Here is a 23,353-nt window from a genome sequence, read left to right on the forward strand (position 1 = left end):
CCTTTCTTCTTGGTGAGTTCCAAGTAGCACCCAAGAACATCCTTATTTCAAAGGTGAGAAATGATCAGTTCCTGATATATTCCTGTAGTCAGACTTGTCTCTGTGGTCTCAGAGATGTTTATGCCTGCTTGTCTTCTCTTGTTCTTTTCATCCTTGTGCTGTACCATTATCTTGACTTCTTGCCATCTTGTTGCACCAATAGTTCATTCTTCCATTGTGTTTGTGTGATTTATTCCAGTTAAGCTCCTCATCCAGCTGTTCCTGCTCTTGACTCGCATTGGCTCTCTGATTTCCTTCTCTAGATCTTCTCTGGGAGACTGGGTGCCAATCTTAAATTTAGGGATGTGAACCTGGAATTCGTAACACCTTCTCTGGGATTTCATGATGTAGGCAATCTGGAGTCAGAAGATCAAGACAGGGTGATGTTAAAGAGCTAGAAGCCATAGAGAAAGGGTGTGGGAAGTTGGAAGGCAAGACTCTATGGAACTTTCTGATCCCACAGGCCTACAGAGCAGCTCCTTTGAACATGTTTCCCCACGCCTACCCTTAGCATTGAAAGGAGCATCTTTAGAGTAAACATGATCAACCATCACTTAGCTCTAGCCTTAAACTATAAGTCTGCCTCTTCTGCCATCTTGCTTACAGATAGATATTACTTTGGAATGCAAAATGATGAAGAAATTTTCTCTAAGTAACAGCACAGAGTATTTATGGTTTTAGTTTTTTCTATGTAAAGACGGATCTAGTAGGCATGCTCAACCTGAGGAAATGCATTTTTAAATGTGTAGTGTTGTGTTGAATTAGCAGCAACATACTGCATTACAAATTTCCTCTGAAATTGTACTAGATAGGTGGCCTCTTAGATCATCAGTAATTGTATCTTTACCAAAGATTCTCAAGCATAATTCATAAGCTACCTACCCTGCATGGTTTTATTTGCTAGTGAATAAAAAAAAAATTGGAGACAGTAAGAATGAAATGAGGCAAAATGATAAATAAAAGAGAAATATAGGGGTGCCTGGGTGGCTCAATGGGTTAAAGCCTCTGTGTCCTGGGATTGAGCGCTGCATGGGGCTCTCGGGGGGGGGGGGCTCCTTCCCCTCCCCCCCACCTCTCTGCCTACTTGTGCTCTCTCTCTCTGTCAAATAAATAAATAAAATCTTAAAAAAAAGAGAGAAATACAGCAGTAATTCTACAAATATCTAACAGCAATTGGTAGCCACCAACAATGGAGGAAAACTCTGAAAATTCACTGATCATAAAAGGTTCATTCCCCACATTATGGAAAATTCTGTTCTCTGAAAATATGGATGCCAAATATGAGCTGTATTATTAAGTGACATGTGGCAGATCCTTAGTGGACTAAGAATCCTTCATGGACTACACAGTGTGATATCTCAGTTAAGCTCATGTTCTAGTTTTAGATTTTATGCAGACTTTAAACTCACTCAGTTAGTTACTAGTAAGAAGTTCTTAGTCTTTTAGTGCCTAGAAAGGTAACAGAGTCAATTATCATATGGTTTCACTTATTTGTGGAGCATAAGGAATAACACGGAAGACATGGGGAGATGGAGAGGAGAAGTGAGATGGGGGAAATTGGAGGAGGAGACAAACCTTGAGAGACTATGGACTCTGAGAAACAAACTGAGAGTTTTGGAGGGGCGGGGGTGGGGGGTTGGGTGAGCTGGTGGTGGGTATTAAGGAGGGCATGTATTGCATGGAGCACTGGGTGTGGTGCATAAACAATGAATTCTGGAACACTGAAAAGAAATAAAATAAAATAAGAAAAAACAAACAAACAAAAAAAGAAAAGAAAAGAAAGGTAACCGGCACATTGTAGGTTTTCGATGAGTATTTATAAAGGGAATAAAAGAAAAAAAGAATGAGTAAATTAAAATGAAAGACTATGGGATTTTGAGTCTTTTACTGGTAATACTGCAAGCAAAAGATATGGGTTGATCTTATTTTAGATGTGTTTTAGCTAAATCAGGGAAAGCTAAATTGGCATGTGGGCTCAGAGGTGGACCTCAGCAGGCAGAATCGTATTAAGGAGAAGCCTGGGGTCCACACTTGCGGTTAGGAGGGAAGGAATTTGGACTAGAAAGATGCAAAAGTCAGGAGGTGGGGGTGGCTCATCTGCTTCGCTTCAGAAGCCTTCTGGATACTGAAAACCCTCACAATCTGAACTCTCCAGGCTAACACCCTCCTATATACATCAGACTTGTATATCTGACTGCCTACTTGATATCTTCATTTGAATACCCATGAGTCATCTCAAACTCATAATTTCCTGACCCAAACTGCTCCTTTTACCCTCCAAACTGACTTCAGTGGAAGCCTCCTTCACGTCATTTAATAACATTCCATCCTTCTAGTTGTTCAGGCGAATACTCTGTCATTATATTTAAGTGTTGTCTAATTCTTGCTCCACATTCACTATGTCAGGAAATTCCTGTTGGCTTTAGCACCAAAAATAACCAGAATCTGACTGTATCTCACTACCTCCGCTGCAACTACCGAAATGAGAACCATCATTGTTTCTTGCCTGGATTGCTGAAAAAAAAAATCTCTACTGATTCTAATTCTACTCTGGCTCCCCTAGTCTCAATAAAGCAGTTGGAAATAACTATTTTAAAACATAGCTTAGATTTTGTCAGCAAAAGCCTGCAAAAGCTTTGATTTTTACTAGAGAGCAATTCCTCAGATATGTTTGGGCCACTGAATCATTGGGTGGGGTACTTGTTTAAATACAAATTACTGGGTCATACCCAGAGATCTCCCAAAGGTTTTCTATGCATGAAAAGAGGAACCTAGGAAAATTTCAAGGAGGAGAGAGGACTTCGATGATGGACTGAATCTGTATCAGGAAAGAAATGGAAGAGGTTGGAGAATATCTGCCCTTTAGAGGAAACCAGCAGGTTGTTCATAATTTTCCTGCTGATACCAAGAGGCAGATGCATTTCCTGGGCAGTCCTAATCTGTACATCATAAAATTGGATTTAGGACCCTGAAAATGATGTGGATGTGCCAAACCAGACTTTCAGGAAAACTCAACCCCCACAACATTGACAAGAGATGTCCATGATGCAGGCAGTCAGCGTCCTCATAGGCCCATTGCAGACATTCTTTCTCAGTCTCACATTGGAGCGATGAGTACTGCCATGGTTGTGCTCCCCTTGGCCTGGAAGATTTAGAGGCCCAACACAGTACCTGCTCCAACATCTAAGGGAAGCCCACTGGTTTGTCACTTCATATTTAAGTATCAGCTGAATAAAAACCAGAGGTTGTTTATCCTCTTCCTGTTTTACTTCCAAGAAAAATACTGTATAAACATGAGGAATTTATAGTTAGCATACATATACAATTTAGTTAGCAATTGTATAGTTAGCTATACAATATAGTTAGCATACCATATACAATTTAAATCATACAATTTGCAGATGGCATGTATTGCATTATTTCATTGCTTTTCATACATTGTTTTCATACATTGAAGTATTGGGTAGACGTGATATTATTTTTATTTCCTGAGCATTAAAAAATGCAGAGGTTAAGTATGTTATGAAGGTTCTTTCCTTCCCTTTCCTTTTCAGTTGTTTTTAAGAAAATTACAACTACTGGATTTTTAAAAAATTTTTTATTTATTTCTTATTTTTTTATAAACATATAATGTATTTTTATCCCCGGGGGTACAGGTCTGTGAATCGCCAGGTTTACACACTTCACAGCACTCACCATAGCACATACTCTCCCCAATGTCCATAACCCCCCTCCCCCTCTCCCAACCCCCCCTCCCCCCAGAAACCCTCAGTTTGTTTTGTGAGATTAAGAGTCACTTACAGTTTGTCTCCCTCCCAATCCCATCTTGTTTCATTTATTCTTCTCCTATCCCCCTAACCCCCCATGTTGCATCTCCACGTCCTCATATTAGGGAGATCAGGATTTTTTTTTAAAGATTTTTATTTATTTGACAGAGAGAGAGAGATCACAAATAGGTAGAGGCAGGCAAGGGGGTCGAGGGGAAGCAGGCTCCCGCTGAGCAGGGAGCCCGATGTGGGGCTCGATCCCAGGACCCTGAGATCATGACCTGAGTGGAAGGCAGAGGCTTAACCCACTGAGTCACCCAGGCGCCCCACAACAAATGGATTTTTGACCATGACACGTTCTCCAGTTTTATTTAGATCTGCCACAGTGATAGTTGACATGAGCAGCATATAATACGTTGCTCAGAATGGCAAGGAAGTGTGTGACTTCTGAATGTGATTAATAAAACAGTTGAGAGTTTTTTTGCCAAGAGACATTCTTCAGAGAAATTTTCCTTTTCTTTGAAAATGCCTCCCAAAGAATGCTGACTTTAATGTACGCCAGGCCTCATTGACAAGTTTCATCCCTGAGGATTCTTCAGAATAAATCTAATTAAGCTGTGTCAAGAGTGTCCCAATGCAGGAACTGTCATAGTTAAATAAGTGTAGGAAGAAATAATTTTTCTTGACTTCTTTTTTGAAATGCTTTTAAAATAATTTCTAATTGAGGTATAATTTAATTGAGGTATAATATATTATTTTCAGGTGTACAACATAATAATATGATATTTGTGGATATTGTGAAATGATCAGCACTATAAATCTAGCTAACATCTGTAGTTATGAACTTCTTTTCTTGTGATAAGGAGTTTCAAGATTTACTCTTAGCAACTTTCAAATACGCAATGCAATATTATTAACTATAGTCACCGTGCTATACATTGCATGCCCATGACTTATTTTATAACTGAAAGTTTCTGCCCCTTGACCCCCCTCATCCATGTTACCCACCTTCTATCCCCTAGCTCTGGCAACCACCAGTCTGTTTTCTGTATCTATGAGGTTTTGTGTGTATTTTATTTTTTTTAATTCTACATATAAGTGAGATCATACAGTATTTGTCTTTGTTTCTCTGATTTATTTCACTTAGCATAATGCCCTCAAGGTCCATTGATGGTTGGCAAATGGCAAGATGTTCTTCTTTTTGTGGCTGAATAGTATCATATATATATGCCACATCTTTGTCCATTTATCCATCAACGGACACTTAGGTTGTTTGAATATCTTGGTTATTGTAAACAATGCCACAATGAATATGAGTACATGTAACTTTTTGAATTAGAGTTTTCATTTTCTTCGTTTCCCCCACCCATCCACTCCCAAATACCCAGAAGTGTAATTGCTGGTTTATATGGTAGCTCTAATTTTAATTTTCTGGGAAAATTCCACAGAGTTTTCCATAGTGGCTACACCAGTTTATATTCCCACCAACAGTGCACAAGAATTCCCTTTTCTTCACATCCTTGCCAGCACTTATTTTGTGGGCTTTTGATTCTAGTCATTCTGACAGGTATAAGATGGTATCTCATTGTGGTTTTGATATTCATTTCCCTGATGACTAGTGGTGTTACACATCTTTTCATGTGTCTGTTGGCCATCTGGATGTCTTCAAAGAATAACTTGTTTTATCAGTAGTACAATTCTATTAGGGAATACTTTAAAGATTTAGCTTCCTAAGTTAATGTTTCCTAAAGTCTGAAAGGTTGTATACTGATATAATGTTATAGTAAATAAAGAATATGTATCTCATAGTAAAGCCTAATGTAGGCTATTAGATATGCATTTAGGAATTCCCATCCTGGTGCTATTTACATATTTAGCTTAATTATATTACTATTCATTTATAATACTCTCCATGATTTCATTTAATGCCAATTGTTTGTAAATTAGAGAATTTCTTAAAAATAACCAAATTAGCAGTATGTTATGAATATTTGCCCATATGAACATAAACATTTGTATGAAGCTTGTTCAGTGAATTAAATAATACCTCATTTATTTTTCTCTCTCTATATAAGGAATATGCAAAGTAACAAAAGTTTGTCTGCTGTTTCTATAGATTTTTGGAAACATTTCTGAGCATTTTCTCTCCAGCTATAATAAATGCTTTTATTTTTTGGGGAAAGGACCTTTTCCATTGTATACTAATAAGGCACAGAAATATATTAAAAAGGATTATAATTATAATTTTTTGAGTCATTTGCAAAAATTTAAGTTAAAAGTCATATAGCATAGTGATTCAACTTGAAGCAAAAGCCAAATGACTAAAACAGACTGTTAAATTCTTCAGCTTCTCTTCACAACTGGTTTGAGTGTCCATGATCCAGAAGTAATGGTTCTGCTTCTCAGTTAATAATGATTTTAACCACAAAGTGTTAGCTCTAATTTGATCAAGGGCATATGGATAGAAACAAACAATCATCTTATTTTCTGGGATCAGATTCTGGATGGCACGTGTTGAAGAAAGACCAGCATTGAAACAAAGGACATTTCAATCCCTTGCTCATCTGAATTTACAATTAAGTGTGACTTCTTATTCCAATGCTATGCAACTTTTTGCAATCTATTGAAAGCATAACGATAAACTCTTAAAACTTCATGTCAGAAGCATAGCAGTTAAGGCTCCATGATGACAATGTAGATGGAAGTGGCTTGTGTATTAAAATAACAAAACAGTGACAAAACAGCACCATTTCTCATTCCTTCTTGTACAACTTTTTCCCAAAGAGATTCCTGTTCAAAGGAAATGTCTAGCACATTGCAAAGGCGAAATAAGAAATGTAGTATGAATAAATAGGATTAGGGCTCCTTGGGATTTGGGAAGTCTTCTGGGTATGAAAACCAGTGTGGAGGGAAGAACATACAAGTGAGTGTCAGGTGATATGGGTCCTGGCTGAGACCCTGACACATAACCAGCTGTGCATCCTGGATGCATTCATATAGATCTCTTGGGCCGAATGGCATAGGAAATTCTTCCTAAGTGGGCCATTGTTGGTATCCTAAAATTTTTAGAAAATGAATTTCATATCTAACTGGATACTTGCAACATGCAAACAAATCAGGTTAATAGAAATTTAGCTTCTTCCCTGCATCAAATGATTTCTTCAGTTACAATGGTGGAGGAAAGGAAACCAAATTATTGGAAAACTGCTAAAGTGACTGCCTTTGCAAATATCCTAATGACATATTGCATAAAAGACCTATAAACTATTAATAGCAGACTGTTAAAGTTAAACCATGTATTTTTAAATTCTAACACCAAAATATTCCTTTAAAATAAATATATATGCAATGGAAAGAATAGTTGTATGTTGAGACAGTGTCAAGTTAACTTTTAGTACTAACCACTTGGATGAAAGCATGGAAATTACTGTTGGAAAGACGGAAAAAGCTAATTCACTTATTGGAAATTAGAAAAAGCCAATGTATTTGAAAGTATTTATTTTCAGATAAACAATTGAATAGTTATTTAAGAATTCAAATGTTATTAAAAGCTCCATAGGGTCAAGGGTGGGAGGTTGGGGGAACAGGTGGTGGGTAATGGGGAGGGCACATTTTGCATGGAGCACTGGGTGTTGTGCAAAAAGAATGAATACTGTTATGCTGAAAAAATAAATAAAATGGAAAAAAAAAAAAAAAAAAAAAAGCTCCATAGGATTATGTGCCAAATTGTCAACATTTTTCAAACTTTTTTCTTTGATAATTCCATTTTCTTCTGTAATTTCTAAATCTAATGGCATGAAGAGTGATTTAGTTAGTTAACATATAGTGAAATAAATATTAGTATCACATGTACAATATAGTGATTCAACTCTCCCATACAACACCCAGTGCTCATCACAAGTGTCCTTCTTAATTCCCATCACCCATCCCCACTGCCCTCCCCTTTGGTAACCATCAGATTGTTCTCTATAGTTGAGAGACTATTTCTTGGTTTGCCTTTCTCTCTCTTTCTCTCTCTCTTTTCCCCCTTTCTTCATTTGTTTTGTTTCTTAAATTCCACATATGAGTGAAATCATATGGTATTTGTCTTTTCTCTGACTGACTTATTTTGCTTAGCATAATAATTCTAGTCTCTTTTTGTAGCAATCCACAAAATTCATCAATCTTCTACATTTCATTTCCCTAATAAACTAAATTTTCTTGATTGAACCATCAGTCTCTGTATGATCCCTCTGCAAATAAATTTGTTCACCTAAAGCTCAGATGATTCCCCATGTTCCAATAAACCAAACTGCTCAGTAATTTAATACATTCTTCGGCCTCCAAACCTTTCTTTATTCATGTCATCTTTTCATCCACGCCTTTCTTCTCCCTCCTTTCAAAAGCTATCACAAACCTATTGACTTTCCAGGGACAGGCCCATTACTGAGTCATTTACTAAGCATTCTTTGGTCACCTTAATAGAAAAGGACTCTCTTCTTAGACTCCTATAGAATTTCACCTTAACCTCCTATGATATTTATCACATATTACCTTGTTTTAGGATAATTTGTTCATATCCCATTTATACTTTAATATAAATTCAAGCTTTTTGCAATCCCATCTCAAAAATCATCTATTGGTCTACTACAACTATTTGACTAGAATGTGCTTGATAAAAGCTTGTTGAATTCCACTGCCTACCTATAGCTTGTAGAACACTTTAAGATTAGTGGGTCTGAAGGAAAGAACAATAATAGTATTAGAACTATTTTGTGACATATCAAGAAAACTGAATTAAGGAAGATTTGAAGGTGGAATATCTGAAAAAAAAATTATTCCTTTCGAGGTATAGGATTTTTAAATTAGACTCTGTTAGCCTGAGAGACAATTATTAAGGAGAAAATCTGTGGGATTTTTTAAATGGACACTACTAGTATAATTAAAAATAGGGAGAGGCATGAGAAGGCGTATTCAAAGGAAGTGTGCAGCATGAAGACACTGAATGCTAATTGCAACATCTTGAAGTCCAGGAAAGGTTTGTGCAAAGAGGCCAGGAGAAATGGCTTGGCCATTTTGAAGGATAGAAATCGCCATAAATTTGCTGATAAAAAATTTGCTCTAAATGGTGCAAGGTGTGGTCTGATTGAGTTGGAAAGGTCTGGGATAGTCTCATATCAGCTAAAACAATAGCATCAATCATTTGTAAATCTGTGGAGTGAATGTTAAATCACTTCACTATTGGAAGAGACCCCAGAAATCTTCTAAAGCTTAGGCCAACAGCTTCGATTTCCTGATGAGGCCAGAGAGGAGGTTTAGTATAGTTCAGTCAGTTCAGTTGGGTGCCTGTTCTGTGACAGATGCAATACTAGAGATTGGGCATAAAAGATGAAAAAAACCCCCAAACTCTGTTCTCACCCTTGATGCAAGACAGACATATTAATAGATAAATTGAAAGCAAAATAAAATTATGAGGAAGGCAGACAAGGTTTATTATGGGATTAGAGAACTGAGGTCTGACTCTAGCTTTGGGATGATAGGAGCTGGTGCTCAAGAAAAACCCCTTGGGAGAGCTGACATCTGAAGTGGACCTTAAAAGAATTAACAGGAAGAAAAGAAGTGGGGTAGGGGACAGGTACGGGGTATGGACCACATACAGGCATTAAAGAGAATCATGTATTTGGGTAACTATGAGAAGTTCTGTGTTGGTGAGTTATAAAATGCAAAGTGAGGACGGTGGACAGTGGGCTTGAGTAGTAATGAGGACGATGGCAGGCCTCGTCCGACATGCTGGTGGGCCTAGATGATGCATGTAGCAATAGGGAAGCCTTTAGGGCTCCAACATTGCAGATTTATATTTCAGGTATCCTACTTTGGGGATAATAAATAAAAAGTTCCCCATGCTTGAAATTTCCCTACAGTCTGAGGAAGTAGTGTCCTCTGAAGTGGTTTCCCTCCTTCCTGGGCTGTGCTCCATGAAAAATGCCCCAGTGTGAGGGGGGAGATTGATTGAAGATTGACAAAGTGCCACTCACTGTCCATGAAGTGGTTCAATTACTTTTTTGAGGTGAGAGTGGAGCAAGGGGGCTGTATGGTGGGTCCTCTGCTTGGGCTTTTACTCTACTGGAGAGTACCCAGTTCTTTGGGGAAAGGCAATCCTCAATATCACCTTCATCATGGGAGCCTCATGTCCTAAGGCCTGAGTAGATCTTTGTGACGAGACACCATACAGTCAGGGCACATAGACAGCTATGGACACAGGCCAGCCTAGAAGATCTCCATCGTTCTGGTCTTTGTATCTGTTGCTTCATGTACCCTAAACAATTCAAATGCCTCTTCCTAGTCAGTTTCCTCCTGAGCTGGGGTAAATATATTTTTAAACCAGAGGGAATCAATGGCAGCCTGATCTATTCTGTTAGTGTTTTCTTTGGCCTGTGCAGTAATGTGTGTGTGTGTACATGCATGTGTGTGCAAAAGTGTGATGTTAAATTTGTTACCAATATTTAAGAATTCTGAAATTTTATATAGAAATATGAATTTGGATTCATTTGGGAAAAAAAAAAAGGACAATCTGGCATTACAGGGATTGATGTTCTCATAGCAGCCCTCAAGACTGGAGCTATTAGTTATCCTTACCCTACTCTTGCCCTGGCCTTATCAAGACCAGTTTACTCTCCTTACTCTCCTTTTATCCACTTGCACTATCCATCCAGTCTCTGAAGACATTTGAGGCTGTGCGTCTCCTGCTTAATTAAACCTCCCAACTGTCCCCCCACCACAAGTAGAAATATATTTTGAGATAATACTACTGAAAAAGGAATGGATTTTTTTGGACATCTCTTGATGAGCTAGATCTAGCTTTTTTCCCAAATAGTTTCTCTCTCTCTCTCTCTCTCTGTGTGTGTATACATGGATGTAGATGTGTATATATGGATATAGATGAATATTACTTATTGTTGGAATGACTCAGCATGTATTATCAGTTTGATTCCAATATTTCTTGCTCACAGTTTTAAGCAATGATAAATGTTGCTAAAAGAAGGAAATAGGGGCGCCTGGGTGGCTCAGTGGGTTAAAGCCTCTGCCTTCAGCTCAGGTCATGATCTCAGGGTCCTGGGATCGAGCCCTGCATCAGGCTCTCTGCTCAGCAAGAAGCCTGCTTCCCCCTCTCTCTCTCTGCCTGCCTCTCTGCCTACTTGTGATCTCTGTCTGTCAAATAAATAAACAAAATTAAAAAAAAATAAAAGAAGGAAATAGTGTATGAGAATGGAAGTTTTATTATAGCAATGTCATTCAATTCTTCAAGTGAATTCTGAACTATGTATGACTCGGTTAGTTCCTCTTTCAGTTGTGTCAAAGGCAGAGTATTCACCCCTTGATTTGCAAACTTATTAAAATCATCATTTTTGAAACACCTCTATCAATGCTACAAATTGTCCCCTTTAACGATCTGAGATAACAATCAAACAACACCATACTAAAAATCCAGATGAGTGAAGAGTGGATATTTTTCTTTCAAAAAAGTGTGGGTGGAAAAGCCATCTTGAAAGGATGCTCCTCGAGTCTCAGACAAATCAACTGGGAAGAGGAGGCAACAGATATGTAGAAGTTGCAGCATCAGAATGGACTCCCTTAGAACCATCCTTGCATGGGGGCGCCTGGGTGGCTCAGTGGGTTAAAGCCTCTGCCTTTGGCTCAAGTCATGATCCCAGGGTCCTGGGATAGAGCCCCGCATCACATAGGGCTCTCTGCTCAGCAGGGAGCCTGCTTTCCTTCCTCTCTCCAGCTGCCTCTCTGCCTACCTGTGATCTCTGTCTGTCAAATAAATAAATAAAATCTTTTAAAAAAAAAAGAACCATCCTTGCACGGATATCCCTTAGAAAATCTTCAGATACCTCAGGACTACATCTAAGTTAGTTTGAAGTTTTCTTTTCTTTCTTTCTTTCTTTTTTTTTAAAGATTTTATTTATTTATTTGACAGAGATCACAAGTAGCAGAGAGGCAGGCAGAGAGAGAGGAAGGGAAGCAGGCTCCCCACCAAGCAGAGAGCCCGATGAGGGGCTTGATCCCAGAATCCTGAGATTTTGACCTGAGCTGAAGGCAGAGGCTTAACCCACTTAGCCATCCAGGCACCCCTGAAGGCTTCTTTTAAATCAAGTATTTTCTTTATACCTTTTCACCCTGAATGCTAGAAGTTACAAAGTGCATCTAGGAAAGGTCTAGGGAAAGCTTATTTTAGGTATTATTTTCAGGAAAGCTCTAATTGTTGATTTTCATTGTTATTATATTTTTGTTAGGTGCTGTTATTTTTCTTTTTGCCAGTTGGTATTTGCTTTATGTTACAAAACGTTCTTTCTTTCAGAGTTGTGTTTACTCTTTACTCATATAATAGCACACAGAAGGCTGACAGATGAAGCAATAAATACTATTTCCTAATCAACTCTCTCCTAGCAGGAGTACAGCTATGACATCAGCACTTGGAAGGGACAGGCTTCTTTTTTTTTTTTTTTAAATTTATTTATTTTTTCAGCGTAACAGTATTCATTGTTTTTGCACAAAGGGACAGGCTTCTTAATCAGAAAGGCAGTATGACCTTCCCTGTTTTTATGCTGGTAGTGTCTCAGAGGCATTATGTTTCCTTTTCAGAGCTTTAACTTCTAGATTCTTAGTTTCAAAATTGAAATCTGGAGGTTTTTTTTTTTTAAATCTTAAAACCTAAAAAGCATCACCTAGTATTGTTTAGTATCCCATGAATGTGTGTGTGTGTGTGTGTGTGTGTGTGTGTGTGTGTGTTGGACAGAGGGGGACCTCTTTTCACAATACCAACATGACTGTATTGCTCGTTGAACACGGAGTTCTGTACATGTGGAAAGAAATCATGATACTAATACTATTTGCTGAGAGTGACTTAGATAAATGAAGGAGAAAGTAAAATTTTAGGTACAGCTAGAATAAAGATATTATTCTATACCTGTCATCATGAAAAAACCAGGAGTTCAGGCTGTGGGTAATAATTTATAAAGAGAGAAGTAGAATAAGGAAATTGAGTATTTATCTCCGCAATATTACAAGAGAAAGAAGAAAAAAAATGTATTTCCTCTTTTCTGAAATACTTGTGCATTGGAGAATACCCAGATTTATTTTCTATCCAGTAGAGAGCAGTCAAAGCCCATGATGCTCTTGTAAACTCCATGCCTCAGAATTCCAGGCACAGGACTGTTCACACTGCATCATCTCATCCAGGTCCTAGCTGAGTAAAGTCCTTCTAGGACTTTACACTGGCCCGGTTTCCTGTATACCACATTCCTTCCCACACTTGTCCTTTGTATTAAATAAAACACATAAATCAATTTATGTGGAAGTTTATTTGCACACCCATGAAGACGTATGTTGAACTTGTGGCCAGTTACTTTACACAACTGATAGGAGCACAAACCATGGCATTAGAATTTGTTAACACAGGTCAAGGCATGAAGAGTTGGGTAAGCTTAGAATTCCTGGAAAGAATACCCTAACCCAAGTGCCACCAGACAGTGAGCCTTGTAGTTACCAGCAGCTAGTGTATGACATCTTCATGGCAACAGTAGTGACAGACTTTGACTGGTAGACCAGCCAAGGAAAAATGAGACTAAGAATCCCAAAGAGAAGATCAGGTGGTGTTTTGGAATGTGCATGTGGGGCTCACCAAACTTCATTTTTGCTTTCATCATTTCTGCTTTTCAGAAAGAGCATGTTCCCAGAAAATAGTTCTGAAGGAGGGCTGCCACAGACGTCGCCTTGAAAATGTGCATATTGTCCTATTCTCTGATTAACCTCACTGACAGAAACCAATCCGTAACCGAGTAAGTGCACCTGGAAATGAAGAATGGAGTGTATTAAGATAGTGGTAAAATGAAGAGTTTTAACACATACATATATTTGGGCCTTGAGAAAACCTATTCATCTTTCCTCTTTATAAAATTAATGTGCATTGAAGATAGATTCATAGAGTGGATTAAAATACTTCTACATTTATGCATCAGTGACATTATTGATCCATCATCAGTAGGACATAGAGTTTAAGGTAATTTTTTTCCCCCAGTAGTGGTGTTACCACAGATGGCTGCATCCTGGGATTTGGCCATCCTCACGACCAAAGTCATACACTTTAATTGGTAGATCAGAATTAGGTATGTAATTTGTGGCCATGGAAGCAGACTGGAACTAATTACCTCACATGTGGTGAGCTTGAATGTCAGCCTAATCAGCTAGACTTTTGCCAGCTGAACTAGTATATCACAGGGACCATTGTTACAGAGGATTTGTTACCATTGTTAATGAAGTCTTGTACTTCTCTTTCTTTCTTTTTTTAAGATTTTATTTATTCATCTGACAGACAGAGATCACAAGCAGGCAGAGAGGCAGGCAGAGAGAGGAGGAAGCAGGCTCCCTGCTGAGCAGTGAGCCAGATGTGGGGGTCAATCCCAGGACCCCGGGATCACGACCTGAGCTGAAGGCAGAGGCTTTAACCCACTGAGCCACCCAGGCGCCCCCAGAACTAGCTTTTGAGTAAGTTTGCAGATACCTTTTTCTATCTATTATGAAATTTAATAAAAGTTTCATTTTTCTTGAGTAGTGTTTATGAATTAAAAACAATGGCTTTGGGATGCTGGGTGACTCAGTCTATTAAGCGTCTGCCTTCAGCTTGGGTCATGATCCCAGGGATTGAGTTTCATGTCCTGCTCCTTGCTCAGCGGGGAACCCGCTTCTCCTTCTGCCTGCTCTGCCTGCCACTTCCCCTGCTTGTGTGCATGTACGTGTGTTCTCTCTCTCTCTCTGACAAATAAATAAAATCTTTAATAAAATGACTTTTTAAAATTATAATTTAGTCATACTCTAAGTGGATTAGTAACCAGATTAGTTTTATTTTAGAAACAATAAGAGATACATGTCATCATGCCTCCTTGTGTCTACACTTGAATGAGACTAGTGTAGTGACAAGAACTGGGAATTCAGACTTAGGAGATCTGGCATAAAGACCTTTATGTTCTCAACACACCATACTTTCCACTGCATACATTCAGTACCTATATAAAAAGGACAGATTGGCTCCTTAGTAGCAGTGACAACAAGAGATGGGTTTGGTAAACTTTAGGTCCCTGACATCCACATAATTTACATCAGCCCACAACCTACTCTTTGATTTGGATAATGGATATTTTGCCTTGACTTATTCAGTATATTATAAACATGAAGCCTCAGAATGAGTCCTGTAGCCCCTTTAGCCCCTATTTCCAGTTTATTGCCCTAAGCCATTTCCACAGAGAAGTAATTCTGAGGGCAAAAGTAATGAGAGTTCAGGCTTTGAGACAGAGATAAGGACTAGTGCCAAAAAGACGTTTCAAAGAGAAAGGCTGGGTAGGTTTGGTACATGGGAGAACACATGGCACAGTGAGAGGAGAAGACAAAAGATGACTGCACATTTTTGGGTCTTTGAAAGGGATCATTTTTTGGAGAAGAGAGATGAATCCTACTGTAGACATGAGGAAGCCTGACTGGTCCTAAGGTATCTTAGAGAAAATGTTCTTAGATTTCTTTAGATGTGGATTGAAATACTGGTCAGAGATTATGATTGGAGACATAGATTTAAGTGTAGATGAGAAATAGCTTTGCTCATCCTTATCTTTTCTTTTACTAACATACTTACAATTCTCTTTGTTCTTATGACAACAATGGGAGTTGGAATTTTTGCCATTACTTTTAGTTTAATCTCTTGCAATGTTCCAATGGTTAACAATGTTCTCTGGAAATGAGGCCTCCTACACCTGACCGTGCATATGTCCACAGATGATTCAGGAAGCATGTTTCCATCCCTTTCGGGTGGGCTGTGCTGTTTTTTCTATCCCCAGAATTTCTTATAAAGCTTCACTGTAGGTCTGGCTCATCCTGGAAATCTGATGAGAATAAAATTCAAGAAAAACCTAAATACATTATATGTTTATTAAAAAAAAAATTTGGAAGGGGAGGCGAACCATAAGAGACTATGGACTCTGAAAAACAACCTGAGGGTTTTGAAGGGTCAGGGGTGGGAGGTTGGGGGAACAGGTGGTGGGTAATGGGGAGGGCACGTTTTGCATGGAGCACTGGGTGTTGTGCAAAAAGAATGAATACTGTTATGCTGAAAAAATAAATAAAATGGGGAAAAAAAACCCTAAACAAATCTCTTTTACACATTGTATAGACACAGCAACAGGATAAACAAAATAATTTATTTAAATTAACATATAATGTATTATTTGTTTCAGGGGTCCAGGTCTGTGAATCATCAGTCTTATGCAATTCACAGCACTCACCATAGCACATACCCTCCCCAACGTCCATCACCCAGCCACCCTATCCCTGCCCCCCGCCCCACCCCACAGCAGCCCTCAGTTTGTTTCCTGAGATTAAGAGTCTCTTATGGTTTGTCTCTCTCTCCGGTCCCATCTTGTTTCATTTTTCCCTCTCTTTCTCCCATGAACTGCCTCTCAAATTCCTCATAATTGTCTTTCTCTAACTGACTTATTTCACTTACCATAATATCCTCTAGTTCCATCCACGTCATTGCAAATGGGAAGATTTCATTTCTTTTGATGGCTGCATAGTATTCCATTGTGTATATATACCACACTTCTTTATCCATTCATCTGTTGATAGACATCTAGGTTCTTTCCATAGTTTGGCTGTTGTGTACATTATTGCTATAAACATTCAGGTGAATGTACCCCATCAGATCACTACATTTGTGTCTTTAGTGTAAGTACCCTGCAGTGTGATTGCTGAGTCATAGGGTAGCCCAAACAAAATAATTTTAAAGATTTTGTAAGAGTAGTTTACCACCCAGATGTAACTATATTTAATCTCTGGGAGCCTATATTTTGCATTAAATAGAATTTTGCATTTAAAAGAATAGTTTATTCTTCCAGCAGATGTTTGATGAGCACTACTGTATTGTAAGTAGATCTCTAGGAACTAGGGAAATAGTGTAGAATAAGATGGATGACACACTAATTTATATACCAGGGGGATAGAGAGGAAAAAATACATTGAACCAATAAATGAAAGGTGATTTTATTTATTTTTTTTAATTAATTTATTTATTTGTGAGAGAGAAAGCAGGAGAGAGAGAGGGAGAAAGAATCTCGAGCAGACTCTGGGCTGAGCATGGAACTGGACCCATGGCTCAATCTCATGACCTTGAGATCACGACCTAAGCTGAAGCCAAGAATTGGCTGCTTAGCTGACTGCTCTACCCACACACCCCTGGAAGATGATTTTAGATAGATTTAAGGTTATGAAGACTAGAAAATGGGGTATTGAAATAGAGAGTTTAAGGATATCGGGTTTAATTCAAAATGGGTAGTCAATAAGGTGGTGATTTTTGCATTTGGAGCTAAAAGACAAGAATATATTAATAATGTGAAGACATGGGGTTGGCATTCTGGGAGGGTGAAGAGTAAGTGCAGACTCCAAGGTGGAGACAAAGTTGGTCATTCAAGCAACATGAAGTAGGACAATATGTCTGGGGTGGGTGGAGAAGAAGAGAGGCAAGAAGTGTGTTGGAGAGGTAGTCAGAGACAATCAGGTATGCCCATGGGCCATGGCAGGTGATATGGATTTTATGAAGAAGAGTGAAATGTAGCAATTCCAATTAATCATTCTTTCTGTAATACTATTATTTTTCAGTATGTGGGCATCTACCTTTTTATTTTAATAAAACGTTAAAAAGTTTCTGTGTTCTTGAATTTTTATGTTAGAGTATTCCAACATTGGGGTAGAAATATACATATTCTAGTGTATTAAAGGTATGCAAGAAATGTAACTGTGTGTCCTCACAGACAATATAGGCTTGTACTTAATTGCTAATATTTTGTTGACCCAGTGAGACTGTGTGGGACAGAGTTCATCTCACCAGACAGTTCATCTATTACCATAAAGACAGAACTAGGTCAAGGTTAAAACATGTTTTCATTAAATGGTGTATTGTTGACTAATCTCTCTCAAACATCCAAAGCCATGGGTGTTTTTAAACTATAATCTGAACCTGAATGTGAATTAAAATGTTTTTTTAAAGCTGACTCTTGAATTGTTGGGAAAACTTCATCTCAGTATTTTTATTTAATTTCACTTCATTCAGATGAACTCTAATATGGTTTCTTTAAATGATCTGACAATATCTTCCCCTTGGAAAACCAACAACAAAAACACCACTTTGCTCAGAACAACTTGAATGGAACCCTAAAGGTAAAAAGTATAGTGACACCAATTAGACAAGAAAGATATCATACATAATGTCTCCTGAGATTCATCCGCTTAGTTTGAGGTTTTGTTCCATATTTGTGTCTGTGTGTGTTTGTGTGTTCAGTGCTCATCATTCTCAGTAGTTATGTTCTATAAAATTGCTTTGGACACTGAATTAGTGAATACGAAATCATTGCTCCCAGGCAAAATTCAAGGTTAAGTTCCCAGGGGCTTCTGACTACATTTTTTTTAATCAGCTGATCAATAGATACTCTTGTTTTATGTGTCTTTCTACCTAGATACCTCACTCAATATATATTATCCATTAATTAACACTGAATTCAGAGCCAACAGCATGAAGTTTTCCCAACACACCCACATTTTCTCCATAAGGTACATTCCCAGTCTTTTTGCATTTGAGAACACTAGACAGCTCTTCTGCACTATTCTTGGGAGTCCATTTTTAAAAAAGATTTTATTTATTTATTTGAGAAAGTGGGGGATGGGTAGAGCAGGGAGCTCAATCTCACAAATCTGAAATCATAACCTAAGTTGAAAATAAAGAGTCAGACGTGTAACCCACGGAGCCACCCAGGAGCCCCTTGGTGACTGTTTTAAACAGCAAAATCCCTATGTAATGGAACAAAATTATAAAAAACATAGCACTAAATAGACTGTGAAGAGGACACTTGTTTATAGTATGAGAACTAAAACAAGAAGGCAGGGAAGATACTCATACTCAATCTCACCTGGGAATGTGTACATTGGGCAACTCAAATGTGTTCTCACTCTGCTCCTCTCTGTAAAAGAGGGCAATAGGACAGAGTGGGGAGGGGGAGTAGTCATTTTGCTATTACAAATAAGTTTTAGAGAGAAGGTGAATTCAGAAATACAGAACTCTTTTTAAAAAAAGATTTTATTTATTTGAGAAAGAGTAAGTATGTGCGTGTAAATGGGGGGAGGGACAGAGAGAGGGGAGAGAGAATCTCTCAGGGAGACTCCATGCTGAGCAGGGAGCCCTGTACAGGGCTCGATTTCATGACCCTGAGATCATGACCTGAGCCGAAACCAAGAGTACGACCCTTAACTGACTAAATGACCCAGGTGCCCCGACAAATAAGGAATTCTTAAATAATGAGGATTGACTGTATATATATATATATATACACATATATAATTTTTGCTATTGTATATGTTTTTTCACTAGCATAATGTGGGGTAAAAATCTTTTTGTTTGACTTTTTGTACATCATTTTCCAAGAGTGATACTGATGATGATTGTGATAAACACCATCTCAGGGTAGCCTTTCCTCTTTACTTGGAAATTGACATTTTATTTTTTTCTAATCAAAGTGGAAAGTGTCAGCCAGTGAAAGAATACCCAGAAAGTGTTAGTTCCCATCAGCAAATGCACAAAGCATGCTAGTATATTTTCTCTCATAACCTGGAAGAGAAATTCAGAAATAGCTCAAATAGATTTTTCCAGCAAGAAATGGGAACACATTGATTTATGAGTCCCCATCCACAACTATTGAGGATATAATGCAACTGAAGACAACTTGCTTTTTAACTTGGTGGTTATTTTTTCTTTTGAAATACAAATATGATTTCATCCTCTATAAATCAATAAAAGTGTGGGTTGGTTATTTTTTTAAGCTTTGTAAAAAGGAAATTGCATCATAATAGCAGTCTTCAGATAAATAAGAACTACTGTCAGCATTTAAACCACAAATGGGATATCAAGACTTTAAATTATTGTTTTAAGATCATTGTAAAGTTATGAAAAATATTTGGGATGATCCAAACCAAAAATATACAAATAAATCTAGAAAACTACATATTCAATTGTTTTTATTTGGGCAGTATATGGAAACATTCTTAGGAAGAAATAAATTTTTGGAAACATGTAATTTTGACTTGTAAATTTGCAAATTAAAGTCAACAAAGAACACAACAGCAAAACATAACTCATTTTTTGGAAAAGACCAACACGTTGTAGGACTACTTGAATAGGAAGCTGGCACCTAAAGCATGGTGTACTGAAAGGAACACTGATTGACTGGTAGAGAGGGGGATTCCAGGCACAAGTCTGCTACTAATTAGTGGTGTGTACTTGGATCCAACATTTAGCTCCTCAGATTATGGCTTTCTAGCAGTCAAATGTGGAGTCTGGACCACAGACAGGATCTCTAATATCTCAGCTCTAAAATTTTCTGAGGCTCCAGTATAAAATATCTATAGTAAACATTTGTTTATTTGAATTCTAGAATATTGTTCAATAATTCATTATGAATAAAATAAAGTAATAGAGTCATTGTAAAAAAAAAAGCTCTGACTGTGGCAATTATATAATTTGTCATAAAACCAGAGCATTTTTGAGAGGGATGCTAAAATAATTAAAAATATATTAGTTTTTGAGGTTAACTAACTACACATATATGTATTTATCTACTAACAAATTGTTATTAGTTGATCTTTTTCAAAAACTATGTTAAAAATCAATATTCTTTAAAAAATAACAGTACACAAAAGCAATGTAAAATAATTCTTCTGCTTATTTTAATTTTAAAAATAGCATAAGTAGAATAGTTATTCCTGTTCCATCTTTAAGAACTTTAATCAGTTTTACTTTAATCTATCTATCTCTAATACCATGTCACTGGTATTTTCCCATGAAAGTATTTGTTATTGCAATACTTTTTTTCATGACATTGCATGAAATCTTGCTCAAAGTTAACATTTTATACTTAATAAACCTGAAAAGTTTTTTTACATTAGACTTGCTCTGTATAATCTTCTTAATTGAGAAACATTTTTTCTACAGATGGATGTTAAGTCACCTGGAAACTTCACAGCAAATTCTTGTTAAATACAGAATATTCTTATTTCTATTTTTTTAATTGAAATGTGTAAATATTTTAACCCAAATATTTTCATAGATACTGGTTTTTATTTTAAACTTTTATCTAATTTCCCCAATAAATATTTTTAAAGAAAAATAATCAAAATGCATGTCTCTATTTATAATCCTTTTTTTCCATCAAATTTAGATGCTACAAAATCATAAGAATATACATACATCCAGCTAAATATAAGAACTGTATCAAAAGATTTCTCCCATGTCAAGATATTCCAAAGAGTAATTATAAAATTTCAAAATAAACATTTTGTATATTTTTGAGTTGTCATCTTCAATTGATTCAGTTCCTCCTGAGCTTTTTATAGGGAGAAATTTTGATGTCTTCCCAATTACAACACTGTTTTTCAATAAATGCAATTGATTAAAATATTTAAATTCTATTTGTTTTGTTCCATCTGTTGAATGATTTGATGAAAGATTTCTAACTAAATTTGAGCACAATGTAATAGAAATACAAAGGACTCATTCGCTAAATTGTTCGTTTGAATTGTAGGATACCTCCATCTTTAGAATAATTCTTCAAAGTTCTGAACATTTTTAAAATCTAACTGATGTTAGGTAACAAAAAGTAAAAGCACTTTTTGCCATGCTGGAGAAAAAAATTTTGTTTTGTATTCCATATCTGCTTTGTAACAAAATTTTGAGGTACAATTACTCTGTGAAATATATAAAAACGACATAAATTTTAACAACTACAGTTTGTGTTTAGGCTGACAGAATCTTGTTTGAGGACAATTGTAAATTGGGACTCTGTTGCAATCAATTCTAGGTATATTTCTGCTGTTTTTGCTTTTTAGTAAGAGAATATTTTTTGTGTCATTATGCTCTGCTCCAACAAAATTTTTGTATTACTACCACAAAACCAAATGATTTTATCTTCTGTGTTAATATTTTTAAATGAATTTACAATAGCATTTATAATGATAACATCAGAAAGTTTACCTTTAATAGAATAAATTTTTAAGTACATTGTTTTTACTCCATGATGACACTAATTTTTTAAAACATTCATGATTTATCTATCTGTAAAGGTTTTCCTTCCACTAATGGAGCTGAGACATTAACAGCAGTTGTTTTAATTTTATGCATTTTGTTTTTTTATTATTTATTTATTTGATATATATAGAGAGAATACAAGCAGGGGGAGTGACAGGGAGAGGGAGAAGCTGACTCCCGCTGAGCAGGGAGCCCCATGTGGGGCTCAATCCCAGGACTCTGGGATCATGACTCAAGCCCAAGGCAGACACTTAACTGATGGAGCCACCCAGGTGCCCTTATTTTCTGTATGTTAAAAACAAATGAACAAAATTAATTTAGAATAGTCCATTTGATCTGAAGGAACAGATCATGCTTCTAGAGAAATGGATAAACATATCATCTACAACTGCATATAATATCTTATGGCACAGTTATTTATTTATTTATTTATTTATTTATTTTTTTTAAAGATTTTATTTATTTATTTGACAGACAGAGATCACAAGTAGGCAGAGAGGCAGGCAGAGAGAGAGAGGAGGAAGCAGGCTCCCCGTGGAGCAGAAAGCCCGATGTGGGGCTCGATCCCAGGACCCTGGGATCATGACCTGAGCCGAAGGCAGAGGCTTTAACCCGCTGAGCCACCCAGGCGCCCCTATATCTTATGGCACAGTTATTTAAAAAAAACAAATAACATTAAAAAAAGATCAAAAGCTTTTGCACGGCAAAGGAAACAGTTAACAAAACCAAAAGACAGCTGACAGAATGGGAGAAGATATTTGCAAACGACATATCAGATAAAGGGCTAGTATCCAAAATCTATAAGGAACTTAGCAAACTCAACACCCAAAGAACAAACAATCCAATCAAGAAATGGGCAGAGGACATGAACAGACATTTCTGCAAAGAAGACATCCAGATGGCCAACAGACACATGAAAAAGTGCTCCACGTCACTCGGCATCAGGGAAATACAAATCAAAACCACAAAGAGATATCACCTCACACCAGTCAGAATGGCTAAAATTAACAAGTCAGGAAATGACAGATGCTGGCGAGGATGCGGAGAAAGGGGAACTCTCCTCCACTGTTGGTGGGAATGCAAGCTGGTGCAACCACTCTGGAAAACAGCATGGAGGTTCCTCAAAATGTTGAAAATAGAAGTACCCTATGACCCAGCAATTGCACTACTGGGTATTTACCCTAAAGATACAAACATAGTGATCCGAAGGGGCACGTGTACCCGAATGTTTATAGCAGCAATGTCTACAATAGCCAGACTATGGAAAGAACCTAGATGTCCATCAACAGATGAATGGATAAAGAAGATGTGGTATATATACACAATGGAATACTATGCAGCCATCAAAAGAAATGAAATCTTGCCATTTGCGACGGCGTGGATGGAACTAGAG

The sequence above is a fragment of the Meles meles genome, chromosome 5, assembly GCF_922984935.1.
Source record: "Meles meles chromosome 5, mMelMel3.1 paternal haplotype, whole genome shotgun sequence".
NCBI lineage: Eukaryota > Metazoa > Chordata > Mammalia > Carnivora > Mustelidae > Meles > Meles meles.